At 42.8% G+C, this 17,639-nt stretch overlaps 1 protein-coding gene across 1 annotated transcript in view; it reads left to right on the top strand.

Annotated features, from left to right (window-relative positions):
• MEOX2 (mesenchyme homeobox 2) overlaps positions 1–17,639 on the top strand; it is a gene marked incomplete at its 5' end in the record, with an annotated part of 30,661 nt that overhangs the window by 2,678 nt on the left and 10,344 nt on the right. The window lies entirely within an intron of this gene.

Consider the following 17,639-nt stretch of genomic DNA (forward strand, 5'->3'; position numbering starts at 1 on the left):
AGAGATAGCAAAAACATTAGGCGTGGTCAAAACAACTGTTTGGAACATTCTTAAAAAGAAGGAACGCACCGGTGAGCTCAGCAACACCAAAAGACCCGGAAGACCACGGAAAATAACTGTGGTGGATGACCGAAGAATTCTTTCCCTGGTGAAGAAAACACCCTTCACAACAGTTGGCCAGATCAAGAACACTCTCCAGGAGGTAGGTGTATGTGTGTCAAAGTCAACAATCAAGAGAAGACTTCACCAGAGTGAATACAGAGGGTTCACCACAAGATGGAAACCATTGGTGAGCCTCAAAAACAGGAAGGCCAGATTAGAGTTTGCCAAACGACATCTAAAAAAGCCTTCACAGTTCTGGAACAACATCCTATGGACAGATGAGACCAAGATCAACTTGTACCAGAGTGATGGGAAGAGAAGAGTATGGAGAAGGAAAGGAACTGCTCATGATCCTAAGCATACCACCTCATCAGTGAAGCATGGTGGTGGTAGTGTCATGGCGTGGGCATGTATGGCTGCCAATGGAACTGCTTCTCTTGTATTTATTGATGATGTGACTGCTGACAAAAGCAGCCGGATGAATTCTGAAGTGTTTCGGGCAATATTATCTGCTCATATTCAGCCAAATGCTTCAGAACTCATTGGACGCTTCACAGTGCAGATGGACAATGACCCAAAGCAGACTGCAAAAGCAACCAAAGAGTTTTTTAAGGGAAAGAAGTGGAATGTTATGCAATGGCCAAGTCAGTCACCTGACCTGAATCCAATTGAGAATGCATTTCACTTGCTGAAGACAAAACTGAAGGGAAAATGCCCCAAGAACAAGCAGGAACTGAAGACAGTTACAGTAGAGGCCTGGCAGAGCATCTCCAGGGATGAAACCCAGCGTCTGGTGATGTCTATGCATTCCAGACTTCAGGCTGTAATTGACTGCAAAGCATTTGCAACCAAGTATTAAAAAGTGAAAATTTGATTTATGATTATTATTCTGTCCCATTACTTTTGGTCCCTTAAAAAGTGGGAGGCACATATGCAAATTGTTGTAATTCCTACACCGTTCACCTGATTTGGATGTAAATACCCTCAAATTAAAGCTGAAAGTCTACAGTTAAAGCACATCTTGTTCGTTTCATTTCAAATCCATTGTGGTGGTGTATAGAGCCAAAAATTTTAGAATTGTGTCGATGTCCCAATATTTATGGACCTGACTGTACCTAGCAGCAGCAACTTGCTTTGAGGCAGAATTTGTCTGATTGAAACCTTGGACTGAGCTTGCGAATCACTGGTGAAAAGTCACTGAGCTGTGTAAATAATGAGCTTCCTTTATCAAAAAATGCAAGCCCTTAAAAACTGGCACAAAAACACAAATATTTAATATTTTCTAATTTCCTGTTTATATATAAATTATTATTATTATTTTACAGTATTTATAAAGCGCCAATAGTTCGCTCAGCGCTGTACATTACAAAGAGTGACAGAACATGTGACAGAACAATACCAATACAATGCAAAACATGAGGGGATTAAGGGCCCTCCTCTTTGGAGCTTACAATCTAGGAGGGAGGGGATAGTGGTACAAGAGGAGATAGCTGTGGGGGATGGAGTGGTAGGAAGAGTGGAGTGCAAGTTAGCAGGGGGTAGGGTAGGCTTCCCTGAAGAGATGGGTTTTCAGGGTGTGCCTAAAGGAGAGGAGAGTAGCTGATAATCTGATAATCTGATGGGTTGGGGCAGGGAGTTCCAGAGGATGGGTGACACCCTGGAGAAGTCCTGGAGGTCGGCATGGGAGGAGGAGACCAGGGAACTAGAGAAAAGGAGGTCTTGTGAGGAGCTGAGTGTGCGTGCTGGGCGGTACTTGGATATTAGGTCAGTATATATATATATAAAATCCCCCCCCCCCCAGATTTTTTAAAAATCAGAAAATAAAAAAACAAAAGAAATTATGTATTTCATTATTAATATGCAAACATTAATTAGATTTTATTTAAATATATATACAGCAGATTATTATTAATAGAAGTACTGGTATTATTCAGGGTATATATATATATATAAATAAAACTATAGTTTTCCTTTAAGTAACAGGTACACTTTAGGGCAAGACCACTTGGCATGGCTACAAATACACCATGCACAAAAAAAAAAAAATGTGCAAATTATTAACAACAAATACATAGCAGATGACTGGAACTTTAAACATATGTAAAGCAATATATTAGTAAAAGTGCATGCCAGGTGCCAAGGAAATGGGGAGTTTCCTCAAGCCATCAAAAGTAAAGCAGGAGAGTGTTTTCAATACTGCCTTTTAATTTATATCTAGAGTATGTTCCTACATATAATTTATAGATACAGAAATGTCATCATAGATGTCTCTGCATACGTACAGCTGTGCACGTTTAGACTAATATATACAGATAAAACCCGAGGACTTAATTTTTAGCAGATCCCAAGGATCAAATTATAACATATAAGGTTTTCCATTCTTTTGTTCTTGTTCATGTGGCTACTGAGCTATATCACCCCCTAGTCTGGAAACTAACGATTATGTCTCCATGGGCTGTATGGGTAAAGGGGTTTAGTGCAAGCTTATTATGTGACCTCCTAGAAAATTCTGTTGACTTATTTTTTATACTTCTATTTCGTGGTTTAGAAGGTGTCATTATTCTACAAATCGTTGTGTATGTATGTAAATATCCATTCCTACATATTCAACTCTCTGCAATTCTTTGGGCCAGCTCTCTGGGCACCATGTCTGATACGCTTGAAAGCCTTTCCCATAGATTTTTCTTGGCAATTTATTTTTACAAGATAGTCACCAGGTTATTCCTCAACCCTACTCAATTGCTTGGCCAGGGACTGGCTTGCAGAATGTGATAACACATAAACCTGTACACACCTACCAGGGCCAATGAAGACAGGAGCCACATAACCTACCAACATGTCTTTGGAATGTTTGAGGAAACCTGAGTACTCGGAGTAAACCTACATGAACACAGGGTGAACATGCAAACCCCAGTTGGACAAAAGGATACAGGAGGTGCCTTGTCTGCAAGTACAAGACATTAGAAGACAATTTTTTTCAAAAACCGAAAAAGGTATTGAAAAAAATGCTTACTTCCCAAATTATTGAGATGGGAAAGACACAAACCATGCAGGCAAAGGACACACCCCTTCCATGCGGACCACAAAGAATTAACACTCAAACAAATAATTGGTAAAATTGCTTTTTCTTATTACTACTTTTCCTTTATACTGGCCTTTCAGAATAACATATGCAATCATTTAAGAAGGTGTCCTGCAAGGCGACCCGTGTCCCCTGCTGCCCCTTCATTTCAGTGCTGCAGCCCACATCAGTCTCTTTGGCATTCAACGCTGAAAGTGTTAGATATCTGTGTTCTCCAACCCCTACATAACTAGAGGACTCAGTCGTAAAAGATAGAGGATGGAACCACATTAAGCGGTGGTTGCCACAGACTTTTCACACTTCTGTAAATGTTCAATTCCATAGAGGCTAACAGAGGCTCTGGGATGGAGGAGAAGTAGAAGACATGGACCACCAGAGAAGTAAATAGTCAGAGGATGAAAACACAGCATGTGGTGGGGGGCCATAGGCTTTCAACACTCCCATAAGTGTTGAATACCATAGAGGCTATGAAAGGCTCTAGGACAGAGGAAGGTAAAATACATGGGCCACTAGAGAAGTAAATAGTCAGAGGATATAATCACAGCACATACAGTAGTTCAGGCCAGCAGCTTTCAACAAGTGTTAAATAGCATAGAGGCTAACAGAGGCTTTGGGACTGATGAAAGGTAAAAAGACGTGGGTTGCCAGAGAAATGAATAGTTGGAGGATGGAACCACAACATGTGGCTGAGGCCATTGGCTTTTGACACTTCCATAAGTGTTGAATGCCATAGAAGCTTACAGAGGATCTGGAACTGAGGGAAGTTAAAAGACATTGGCTGCAGGACAAATGAATAGTTAGAGGATGGAACCACATTGTGTGGTTGGGGCCACAGAGTTTTGACACTCCTGTAAGTGTTGAATGCCATAGAAACTAAAAGAGGCTGTATATTGGGGGAAAGGTGAAAGACATGGACTACCATAGAAGTGAATAATCAAAAGATGCCACCACAGCTTGTGGTGGACCCACAGGCTTTCAACACTCCTGTAAGTGTTAGAGACTAACAAAGGCTCTAGGTTGGAGGAAAGGTAGAAAACATGGGCCACCAGAGAAGTCAGTTATTGGAGCATGAAAAAAAAAGATGTCTGGCCGCATGTATAAGACTATGCTCAACTGGCTGTAATTTTGTTCATAAGAGTTCAATAAAAGTCCATGAAAGGAACCAAATACACTGGTGGCAGCTGTCCTCAGAGTTTTCCAGGTCTGTGTATAAAAATAAGAAGGAGGAAAAGGGGGGAAGTGCCACCTAAGTGTAATATGTCAATATACCATTTATTTGCACAATATTAAAAACACCCACAAGATAGAAGGTAAATGCCACTCGTCAGCATCCAGGACAACTGCTCTGTTGTTCCCATTGGTGGTGTGGAAGCATGGATGCCTTAGGAAGAAACAGGAAGTCCTCCTGGGCCAGCTTGGAATGCACGGGTGGAAGTGACATCACCAGGCAGAGAGACGGATCAGGAGACAGGCTACACACTCAGATCCACTGCTTCTTCTACAAGACATTGTTCCTTCCACATTTAACATGATGAGCAATCATTTACCTTCTATCTTGTGAGTGGTTTTAGTTTTGTGCAAATACGTGGTTTACTGACATACTACACTTAGGTAGCACTTTTTCCCTTTTTCCTCCTTTAAATCGGAGGATGCAACCACAGCATGTGGTGGGTCCACAGTCTTTTGACACTGCCATAGGTGTAGCATGCCATAGAGGCTTAAAGAGGATTTATATTGGGGGAAGGTAGAAGATATGGACTACCATAGAAGTGAAAAGTCAAAGGATAGAACCAGAGCACATGGCGAAAGCCACAGACTTTAAACCCTCCTGTATGTGTTGAACACCATAGAGATTAACAGGGGCTCTGAATTGGAGGGAAGGTAGAGGATACAGGCCACCAGAGAACTGACCAGTCAGTGGATGGAACCACAGCACGCAGCGGTGAAAGTCACAGGCTTTCTATGCTTCCGTAAGTGTTAAATAACATTAAGGCTAACAGAGACTCTGTATTGGAAGGAAGGGAGAAGACACGGGGGCTGCAAGAGAAGTGAATAGTTAGAGGATGGAACCACAGCATGTGGTGGGGACCTCAGACTTTTGACACTCTCGTAGGTGTTGAATGCTGTAGAGGTTAAAAGAGGCTCCGGAATGGAGGGAAGGTAGGAAACCCTGAGCGCAGAACAAGCGAGTAGTTGGAGGATTGAACCACAGCATATGGTGGGGACCTCAGACTTTCAACACTATCGTAAGCGTTGAATGCCATAGAGGCTAACAGAGGCTCTGGAATGGAGGGAAGGTAGGAAACCCTGAGCGCAGGACAAGCGAGTAGTTGGAGGATTGAACCACAGCATATGGTGGGGACCTCAGACTTTCAACACTATCGTAAGCGTTGAATGCCATAGAGGCTAACAGAGGCTCTGGAATGGAGGGAAGGTAGGAAACTCTGACCGCAGTACAAGCGAATAGCTGGAGGATTGAACCAGAGCACATGGTGGGTCCACAAGCTATCTCCTGTAATTTTTAAGTGCCCTAGATGCTAACAGAGGCCCTAGGTTGGAGGGAAGGTAGAAAACATGGGCCACCAGAGAAGTGAATAGTTGGAGGATGGTACCATAGCACATGGTGGGGTCTACAGGCTTTCAACACTCCTGTAAGTGTTGAATGCATTAGAGGCTAACAGAGACTCTGGAATGCAGGGAAGGTAGGAAACCCTGACCACAGGACAAGTGAATAGTCAGTGGATGGAACCAGAGCACATGGTGGAGCCACAGGCTTGAAAACTCCTATAAGTGTTGAATGCCATAGGCTCTGGTATGTAGGGAAGGTAGGAGGCGTGGGCCATCAGAGTGGTGAATATGAACTTCTTCTTTTGAGGGTCACCTTCTTTTTGGACCTCTGACATGGTCACTTGAAACAACTGAAATTTTCAGAAATTGTCTTTTCTTATGCTAGCTTTGTATAGATCAACGGTCCAGTCCATGCTTACTATTTTTTTTATTTTTGAGGCTTAATCCCTGATCTATATAAGAAGTGCAGCGCTCGATAATAGAAACAAATAAATATATATATATTGGATTGGAGGTTAATCCCAAACAAATGTATACAAAGCAAAAGAATAGTCCTGGGAATTAGTATGAATAATTAAAGTGCTCAGGTGACATGAGAGTCCCGTATCCGTGTGATAATGATAAAGTAATGCGCACTCACCGGATGCGCATATTTAATGCGCTTTTGTATATAAAAGACTCAGATGTCATCTGATGATGGATGGTCCTCCTCCTATTTGGTATGGGGCTGGTAGTCCACTTCTACTAGGGGTCCCCCTGTGTGCTCCTAGTAGGTGGTATCCCTCTGGGTGAGCTGGGTTCCACTGTGAAGTAGCAATCCGTCCCGGGCACGTATCTGTGAACTAAAGCACTCCCCCAGGGGATGACAAGGACACTTCCATAGTGTAGTAATTTAATCTCCCTAGCGGTATGATTATTTCCGATTTTTGGTGCTGAAAGCGGTACCATTATTCTGCATGGAAATATGTAGTTTTTTATTGTAGGCTGTAATATTTAGGAATAACTCACTGAAATCTGTCCGAACAAGAGTCTAGTAAACATCCCGGGTATGATAAAATTTGAAACACAAAATCATAAATTATAATTTAATAAATAATCATAAAAAATAATAATATAATAATACATTTAATTCAATAATATAATCAAACCAAAAACACTGAAATGTGAAATATAGCGCCAAGTTCGCACATTGCTGAGCAAAGTCGCAAAATCGTTTTCAGTGTCTGATGACGAATTTCCCCCACGAATCATTATCACTCAATTCTGCAAGTGGTTCTGATTTATTATCGCTGTTCTCTAGCTGATCTAAACCCGCTTTTGACCTAAAGGAACGCTTTTTGGACGCCATGGACTTTTCTAAGTTTCCAGGCAGAAAGAACACTCAAAATGCAGACAGGGGACAGGACAAAGCACTCGGGACAAAATGTATGTGAAATGGTTTGATACAGCAATGTTTTACTATGAAAAATCGTTTTGAAAAAAATGAAATTTTTTTTAAATTTTCAAATTTCCCGCCGGCGGCGGCGCCCGTACGTCCCGACGTCACAGGGACTGGAACACAGGAGCCAGTTGCCGGCATCTGCCGGAGACACACCGCTGGAGCGAAGGACAAGGTAAGTGCTGCAGGGACTCCCTATGCAGCACTGCATGGTAAGCCCAAGTGTAGCTCGGGGTTACCGCTTTTGGTACTGACATTTTACCCCGAGCTACACTCGGGAATACCGTTAGGGAGGTTAAAAGGCTTTATTGTTATGCATCCAGGTAAAACAAAACACAGTAGGTAGTTGCAGACAGTGATCTGTGAAACTGACCGTCTGGTGTAGTAAGATGGCCACCGGAGCTCCACGTTGCTCCGGCGGCGTGACGTCACGGCGTGGTGTGGCTCCTCCTGACGCGTATCGTGCTCAAGCACGTCCTCAGAGGGGGGTCGCCATGATCTGATACAGGCTTTCTTTTTCTTCTTTTGTTTTTGATTGGCCTTTTGTGCATGCGTGTTTTTCATTGATATTAAGAGAATAAAGGGCCACTAATACTGAAAATGAGACTTCTCCTCCATGGCCCCAGGACTCTTCAGGCGGGACTGAAATCTGATTTGTGATGGAAGTAACAAAAATAGAGTTCCATAAATAAAAACACTAGCGCCTGCTGGGCAATACAGTGATATTCTGCAACCTGTTCCATCGTCAGCTTATTCATCATTCTGTAAGTGAGTGAGCCCGGCAACATGCTGAGTAAGGGGGAGCGGGAGAGAGAGGGAGCGCCATTCCAGGAACAGATGCAGCTAATAGATCAGTCTACAATTGCTGATCTGGAGGAGGTTTTTAATACCATCTCTAGTGCAATTAAGCGTTTGCATTTCATGTACAAGTGATCTGGCCACAGCTGTAGTAGCTTACTACTGTAAGTTATACAAATAGAAGAATGTCTGCATCACTCCGGGTTGTAAATCCGTTCTCATTGGACACTTTTACGGATGAGACAGCGGGTGAAATATTAGAAAAGAAAGCAAGGATTTTTCTAGGGTTTCTATATAAGACACACAAAGGGGTACATTCATAAAGCAGTAATTGCAACATTCACAGGTGGATTATCTTTACCTCGAATTTGTTATACATGTACCTGCAGTGAATAGGTGGTGAATGTCACATTCACTGCTTTATCAATATGCCCCAGAATGTCTATACGGACCACCAGAAAAATATGCCACTCCCAGGGGCATATTTACCACAAGGCAAACAAGGCATTTGCCTAGGGCGGCGTTTTTTAGGGGGGCAGCAACAACCCCTGGAATAAGGGATATATGCAGCATGGGGATCAGGTGGGATCTGCGAGAGGCTGCGGGCTGTTTGATGGTGTATGCAGAGCTGGACTGTCATTCCCCGGGATGTCCTTAGGTGTGAAGGGCAGTGTCTTTCTCTCTGTTGCTGGTGGGGGGTGGGATGGGTATTAGTGGAAGGCTCTTTCTGGAGGGGGTGGGATTGGGGCAGGGGTGTTGGTCACTGTCAGGCTCTCTGCATGAGGGGGTCTGGTGTTGGTTGGTGTCAGGCTCTCTCCGTGGGGGTGGGGTGTTGGTCACTGTCAGGCTCTCTCTCCGTGGGGGTAGGGTGTTGGTCATTGTCAGGCTCTCTCTCCGTGGGGGTGGGGTGTTGGTCACTGTCAGGCTTTCTCTCCGTGGGGGTGGGGTGTTGGTCACTGTCAGGCTTTCTCTCCGTGGGGGTGGGGTATTGGTCACTGTCAGGCTCTCTCTCCGTGGGGGTGGGGTGTTGGTCACTGTCAGGCTCTCTCTCCGTGGGGGTGGGGTGTTGGTCACTGTCAGGCTCTCTCTCCATGGGGGTGGGGTGTTGGTCACTGTCTGGCTCTCTCCACCCTGGAGGGGGGGGGGGTCTGATTTTTCTGTTGCCTAGGGCAGCACAAAACCTAAATACACCACTGCACTTGCCAACTGCCCAGCCGCACTGTACTGCAGGTGAGCAGTGGCTGTAGGCAAAGCAACGTACTGGCAGGTCGATGATTACTTCCGGGTTTAGGGCGCGCACCCCTACCTGGCACCCTCTGTGATTGCACACAGCGGGAACCTGTCAGCAAATCCTATCCAATAATTCACAGCTGGGACCTGCTGATCAGCTGTGTAAAATCACAGTCCAGAGCTCTGTGTTGGTAAATAACACAGAGCTCTGAACCAAGGGAACGATCTGTCAGTTTCTCATCCCTGAAAAGCAGGGATGAGAAACTGAAAGATCAGCTAATAAAAGCAGCACACTGTACACACATTACACATAGTTAGGCATACATTTAACCCTTTGAATGCCCTAGATGTTAACCCGTTCCTAGCCAGTGTCCTTAGTAGTCACAGTGTATAGTATTATCATTGATCACTGTATTGTATAATGTCACTGGTGATGTCGATGTCAGTTAGACAGTTTTCCTACAGCGTCAGTTTGTGTCAGATTGCCCACTGCAGTATCAGTCCCGTCATAAGTTGCTGATCATTGCCATTAGTAGTGTAAAAAAAAAAATAGAAAAATTAATTAATTAAATAATAATACATATAAATATATATATACACATGCATTCCAGTGGTTGCCATATCCAAGACACAATGGGCGGGATTTACTAAAACTGGTGCACGCAAAATCTGGTGCAGCTGTACATAGTAACCAATCAGCTTCTAACTTGTTGAGTGAAGCTTTGTCAATAAAACTTTGGTGCACCAGTTTTAGTAAATCTCCCCCAATGGGTTTGGGTGCTTAGGAAAGTAAAGGATACATATAATACAAAAATAAGGTGACACTCACAGGGTTTTAAAACTGAACACTCAATGATAGCGTTTATTTTGATGGTTTGCTGACAAAATGCCAAAATAAACATTATCATTGAGTGTTCTATTTGTAAAGCCCCACCCTGTGAGTGTCACCTTATCTTTTGTATTCTAATAATAATTATAATATACATATATATATCTATATATAGATATATATATATCTATATATATCACAGTGGCTTAGTGGTTAGCACTTCTGCCTTGCAATAATTGGGTCATGGGTTCAATTCCCGACTGTGGCACCCCCAGCATGGAGTTTGCATGCTCCCCCTGTGTCCATGCAGGTTTCCTCCAGATGCTCCGGTTTCCTCCCACACTCCAAAAACATGCTGGTAGGTTAATTGGCTCCTGTCTAAATTGTCCTAGTTTCATCCCTGGCCATGTGGGATCTCCTGCATGGTGGGGGTTGGGGAAAGACCTGGCAACCTACCCTGTAAAAATAATTGCTAAGAGAATTCATTGAATAAGTTGCTTACGAGTGACAGTCCATGCAATCGCCAAGGGTCAGATATAACTGAATAGATAGATATAGATATATATATTGTTATTTTATTATGTATAAGATAGATAGATACTATAGATGCGAAATGTATCTGTTGTTTTTTTGTATTACTATTTTTATTATTATTATTATTATTATTATTATTCTGTGGGTATAGGATTGTATATTTTTTTCCTTTTTATTGGTTGAATTAGATGGACTTGTGTCAATTTTCATTCAGACTATGTAATTATGTAATTATTGTGATTAATATTATTATTTTTATACATTATTATTATTTTATTGTTATTATTACTATTATTATTATTATATTCTGTGGGTATAAGATTGTGTACAGTATATAGGATTGTATATTTGTTTCACTTTTTAATTGGTTGAGCTAGATGGACTTGTGTCAGTTTTCAACCAGACTAACTATGTAACTATGTAACAGGGGCGGACTGACAACTCATGGGGCCCCTGGGCAATAGGAGATCATGGGGCCCCTGTGTCCTTGCCCAAACTCAAAAAAGCCTATGAAAAGGGTACAAGCAGGGGCAGACTGACCATTAGGGTACTCGGGCACTGCCCAAGGGCCCAGGGTCAGTAGGGGGCCCCATGAGATGCCCATAGTACCTTTCATAGGCTTTTTTGGGTGTAGTGTGAGTGTGGGCGAGGACACAGGGGCCCTATGACCCCCTATTGCCCGGGGGCGCCATGAGTTGTCAGTCCACCCCTGGGTACAAGGGGCATCTCATGGGGCCCCCTATGGACCCTGGGCCCTTGGGCAGTGCCCAAGTTTCCAAATGGTCAGTCCGCCCCTGCTATGTAATTATTGTGATTAACCACTTCCTGTCCGGACACTTTTACCCCCTTCCTGACCAGGGCAATTTTCAGCTTTCAGCGCTATCACACTTTGAATGACAATTGCGCGGTCATGCAACATTGTACCCATATGAATCTTTTACCATTTTTTTGAGACAGATAAAACTTTATTTTGGTGATATTTATTCACCGCTGGGATTTTAATTTTTTTTACTATGTAAATGAAAAAGTCCAAAAATGTTGAAAAAAAGTGGGGTTTTTTAATAAAATTTTGCAAATAAATAATATTTCATCATAAATCTTGGCCAAAATTTATTCCGTTATTTTTTTAGTAAAAAAAAAATTCCAAATTAGTTTATAACCAAAAAATATAATTTTTAAACATTTTTTTTTACATTTTTATTTTATTTTTTTATATTATTATTATTATTTTTTTTTTTTTTACATACTGTCACCCTAGCACTGTACACTGTACTACTTGCGGGGGGTGATGAAGATTTTTTTACACTGATTGCTTTTACACCCATATAGGATGTAAAAGCAATCATTTCTCTTTCTCTCTGTCTGCATTCTTGCAGTCATTGAGAAGTACTGAGTGAGCTGTGATTGGTCACAGCTTGTCACATGATACAAGGCTGTTGTGAATAGCCTTGTACCATGTGACCTCTGTGATCATTCACAGATTTCACACATAGTAAGCAATGATGTCACAAGTGACATCTTGCTTACTACTTTGCATGTGATCACTGATTCGCCAATCAGTGATCACATGATCGGGACCTCGTACAGAGGTCCTGTCCGACGATCGGTGTTTCACTGTGATGAAGATTTTTTTTTTTTTTTTTTTACACTGATTGCTTTTACACCCATAAAGGATGTAAAATCAATCATTTCTCTTTCTCTCTGTCTGCATTCTTGCAGTCATTGAGAAGTACTGAGTGAGCTGTGATTGGTCACAGCTTGTCACATGGTACAAGGCTGTTGTGAATAGCCTTGTACCATGTGACCTCTGTGATCATTCACAGATTTCACACGTAGTAAGCAATGATGTCACAAGTGACATCATTGCTTACTACTCTGCATGTGATCACTGATTGGCCAATCAGTGATCACATGATCGGGACCTCGTACAGAGGTCCCGTCCGACGATCAGTGTTTCACTGTGTCCGGAGGACACAGCGGGCACCGGAGCGCGGACAGGGAGCGCGCACAGCTAGAAGAGGCGGGTGCCGTTTATGAAAGGCAACCCGCCCCTGCACTGCCACCACCCTGCCGTTTATAAACAGCAGGCGGACGGCAAGAGGTTAATATTATTTTTATACATTATTATTTATTATATATCATTATTTTTTTAATTTTAAATATAAGATAGATACATAGATATATATATGGATATGAAATGTATCTGTTTTATTATTATTATTATTATTATTATTATTATACAGCATTTATATCACACCAACAGTTTGTGTTTATTGAGTTTTCTCTCCAAGTCGCCCTTGTTCAGATCACGCTTCCAAGTACATGTTGTCTCGAAGGGACGGGAGAGTTCCCTGATGAGTTGTAGAGTTAAAGTGAAGCCCTGTAACAGAATCCGTCTGTCCGGTGACGTCCGGAGAGCCATCCTGCGGTTCTGGAGTCCAGTTGGTGTAACGGGCACCGCGCAGTGGCAGAGCCTCGTGTATCTGAAGCCGCAGTGAGCGTAGCTTGTTGTGTGTGACTCCGGCTTTGCTGTTGCTACAGTCTCCTGTAGTGGGAACATAATGTAACAAGATGACACCCGGAGCACGGTAGGAGGTCAGAGCCGAGTGGCCTTTAACCCGTGGCAAGACACCATGTAGACTTGTGTTACAACAGTTGTTACATACGCACAACTGCATCAAATTGAGGAGTTTTATCTTGCACAATGTTATTTGTTGTGCTGCCATGGGCACCAGGGAAATATTCATAGATGGGCATAGACACACAGCCAGCCACATTGGATGCACTCTTTGGAAAAAAAAAAAAAAAAAACATTCTGAGGCCATTGAAAGGACATGTGTGGGATCCACACAAAACCAACCATTACACAAAATGCAGCTCCTTGCAGCTTAGTTGATTTGCCATTTGTACCTTGAGTTGCAGCAATCAAAATATACAATATATCCTGATATTATGAAAAATTAATGTGGATTTTACCTTTTTTGGAGTTCTTTTATAAAGGACACTTTTGGATGGAGTGGAGAGGGATTAGAACCCCTGTCAAGGTTTTACTGCTGTCTGTGTCCCCGTTAATGAGATTCACCCTCTCTATTTGTCCTGATGACCATAGCATTGGGAGAAAAGTAGGGGAAATCCAAAATTTTAAGTTGACACCAGATCAGGAATTGAGAGCTTCCAACGAGCACACCTATTCCGACTACGAGAGCATTCCCTCGCTTTGTAGATTTCCTTTCATTTCCTGTTGTGTCCAGGGGCGGACTGACCATTTGGAAACTTAGGCACTGCCCAAGGGCCCGGGGTCAGTAGGGGGCCCCATGAGATGCCCCTGGTACCTTTTTCATAGGCTTTTTTGAGTTTGGGCAAGGACACAGGGGCCCCATGATTCCCTATTGCCCGGGGGCCCCATGAGTTGTCAGTACGCCCCTGGTTGTGTCCATAGAACAGGAAGTTAAGGAAAGCTGCCCACTAGAGGGCAAAAAAAGGGAATTGACTATTCCCTACCTGAAGCTGAAGTTAAATATACTTATATTTTGCCTTCCTTCCCTCCCCTCATCAACATGCTAATGAAACTTCTAAATAAAACCTTTCCGTTTTCATTACATATCTTATTTTAGGTCTAGTGATGTCATCACTGGGTCTCTGTGCTTCCCTATGCAATTCCGGCAGATTATGGCTGGTGGGAGAGGCCAGCAGAGTGCTGTACATAGCTTCCTGAAAACATCCTAGTACCATGTCTCAGTACTCCTCTCAAGAGCCCATAGCTTTGATGCAAACTGTGGACTAGCTCCCGGGAATTATGCCAAAATCAAAATGTCTTGATGGGTGATGTCAGTCTGGAGGAGTGGGTGTTCTTAGACAGGCTGCATTGGCATGCAGATCACCCTAGGTAACACCCACATAAGATGCTGAGCCTCCGTGATTGAACTGATATCCAAGGGGTGGGCCTGGAGCGGAAAGACCTACATGATGCTGGATGTTCCAGCTCATGGTGTGCTGTGAAATCAGAGTAAGCCATTTTGATACAGGAAAAGAGCCGGTACAACTGTGTAAGATTGAAGGGAACCAGGGCCGGATCTAAACTGTCTGATCTGGGGTGTAGAAAAAAGTCAGAGGGCATAATGTCGCAGATGCATGGAACTGGTGTTTCCTGTTCACTCGGCACGCTTCTGTACGACGAGTCGCAGCCCGGAAGTAACATCTGACAGATAGTGCAGAGGCGGTGAAGGAGTGAATAGAGAGCACTAGTATATAGTCCTCCTCAAAGTTCCCTCTTACACCAGGGTTCCTATAGGAGTCCCCCCCTTACATTAGGCGTCCTCATCAGAGTGCCCCTTACATAAAATATGCACATCAGGGTGCCCACTTACAATAATTGGCCCCTTCAGAGTGCTCCTTACATCAATTGTCCCAATCAGAGTGCTCCTTACATCAATTGTCCCAATCAGAGTGCTCCTTACATCAATTGTCCCAATCAGAGTGCCCCTTAGATCATCTGTCCCAATCATAGTGCTCCTTACATCAATTGTCCCAATCAGAGTGCTCCTTACATCAATTGTCCCAATCAGAGTGCTCCTTACATCAATTGTCCCAATCAGAGTGCTCCTTACATCAATTGTCCCAATCAGAGTGCTCCTTACATCAATTGCCCCAATCAGAGTGCTCCTTACATCAATTGTCTCAATCAGAGTGCCCCTTACATCAAATGTCCCATTCAGAGTTCCCCCTTACATCAATTGCCCCAATCAGAGTGCTCCTTACATCAATTGTCCCAATCAGAGTGACCTTTACACCAGTTGTCCCAATCAGAGTGCCCCCTTACATCAATTGTCTCTTGGATTAGTTTGATGCACTCTCAGAGATCTGGGGGGCACAACTAAAATATGGGGATGCATAGCCCCCCCCCCCCCCCCCAGTTTTGGGTCTGAAGGGAACCATGGTAAGTTCAAGCCGGAAACAAGGTGTAGTCTGTAAAATCATAATCTTTATTGGCTGTAACAGCCTACATCATAACAAGGGAAGGGAAGGCTAGAGTTCAGCACAGCCTTGTCTGGCAGGACATGAGACCTCATTTTTTCTCTGATGAAATTAAGCCACACTTACAGGTCTTGTCCCTCCCTCCCCATATAGAAGAAAAATATGCTTGAAAAATATTTATATATATATACATATATATATACAGTGGGGCAAAAAAGTATTTAGTCAGCCACCAATTGTGCAAGTTCTCCCACTTAAAAAGATGAGAGAGGCCTGTAATTGGCATCATAGGTAGACCTCAACTATGAGAGACAAAATGAGAAAAAAAATCCAGACAATCACATTGGCTGATCTGGAAAGAATTTATTTGCAAATTATGGTGGAAATAAGTATTTGGTCAATATCAAAAGTTCATCTCAATACTTTGTTATATATCCTTTGTTGGCAGTGACAGAGGTCAGATGTTTCCTGTAAGTCTTCACAAGGTTGACACACACTGTTGCTGGTATGTTGGCCCATCCTCCATGCAGATCTCCTCTAGAGCAGTGATGTTTTGGGGCTGTCGCTGGGCAACACGGACTTTCAACTCCCTCCAAAGGTTTTCTATGGGGTTGAGATCTGGAGACTGGCTAGGCCACTCCAGGACCTTGAAATGCTTCTTACGAAGCCACTCCTTCGTTGCCCGGGCGGTATGTTTGGGATCATTGTCATGTTGGAAGACCCAGCCACGTTTCATCTTCAATGCCCTTGCTGATGGAAGGAGGTTTGCACTCAAAATCTCACGATACATGGCCCCATTTATTCTGTCCTGTACATGGATCAGTCGTCCTGGTCCCTATGTGGAGAAACAGCCCCAAAGCATGATGTTGCCACCCCCATGCTTCACAGTAGGTATGGTGTTCTTTGGATGCAATTCTCTCTCCTCCAAACACGACGAGTTGTGTTTCTACCAAACAGTTCTATTTTGGTTTCATCTGACCATATGACATTCTCCCAATCCTCTTCTGGATCATCCAAATGCTCTATAGCAAACTTCAGACGGGCCCGGACATGTACTGGCTTAAGCAGGGGGACACGTCTGGCACTGCAGGATCTGAGTCCCTGGCGGCGTAGTGTGTTACTGATGGTAGCCTTTGTTACGTTGGTCCCAGCTCTCTGCAGGTCATTCACTAGGTCCCCCTCGTGTGGTCCTGGGATTTTTGCTCACCGTTCTTGTGATCATTTTGACCCCACGGGGTGAGATCTTGTGTGGAGCCCCAGATCGAGGGAGATTATCAGTGGTCTTGTATGTCTTCCATTTTCTAATTATTGCTCCCACAGTTGATTTGTTCACACCAAGCTGCTTGCCTACTGCAGATTCAGTCTTCCCAGCCTGGTGCAGGTCTACAATTTTGTTTCTGGTGTCCTTCGACAGCTCTTTGATCTTCACCATAGTGGAGTTTGGAGTGTGACTGTTTGAGGTTGTGGACAGGTGACTTTTATACTGATAACAAGTTCAAACAGGTGCCATTGATACAGGTAATGAGTGCAGGACAGAGGAGCCTCTTAAAGAAGAAGGTACAGGTCTGTGAGAGCCAGAAATCTTGCTTGTTTGTAGGTGACCAAATACTTATTTTCCACCATAATTTGCAAATAAATTCTTTCCAAATCAGCCAATGTGATTGTCTGGATTTGTTTTCTCATTTTGTCTCTCATAGTTGAGGTCTCCCTATGATGCCAATTACAGGCCTCTCTCATCTTTGTAAGTGGGAGAACTTGCACAATTGGTGGCTGACTAAATACTTTTTTGCCCCACTGTATATATATATATATACTGCATATTGAAATGCGTTTTTATTACAAAATAAAATCTGAAGAATATATTTTTAAAATATATATTTTTTAAATGTATTCTTCAGATTTTTTTTTTTACATATAAAAAAGTCATTTTAACATGTATTTTTACATATATTTGTAAATGCATGTATTTTTAAAGACATACAGTATATGTGAAATGTATTTTTAAGAATATTTTTTATATTTTTTTTTATATAATAAAAACACATTTCAACATGCAGTATACATATATATATATATATATGTGT

Source organism: Staurois parvus, unplaced genomic scaffold (genome assembly GCF_062004578.1).
Source record: "Staurois parvus isolate SC_StPar_1 unplaced genomic scaffold, SC_StPar_1.0 ptg000779l, whole genome shotgun sequence".
NCBI classification, from domain to species: domain Eukaryota; kingdom Metazoa; phylum Chordata; class Amphibia; order Anura; family Ranidae; genus Staurois; species Staurois parvus.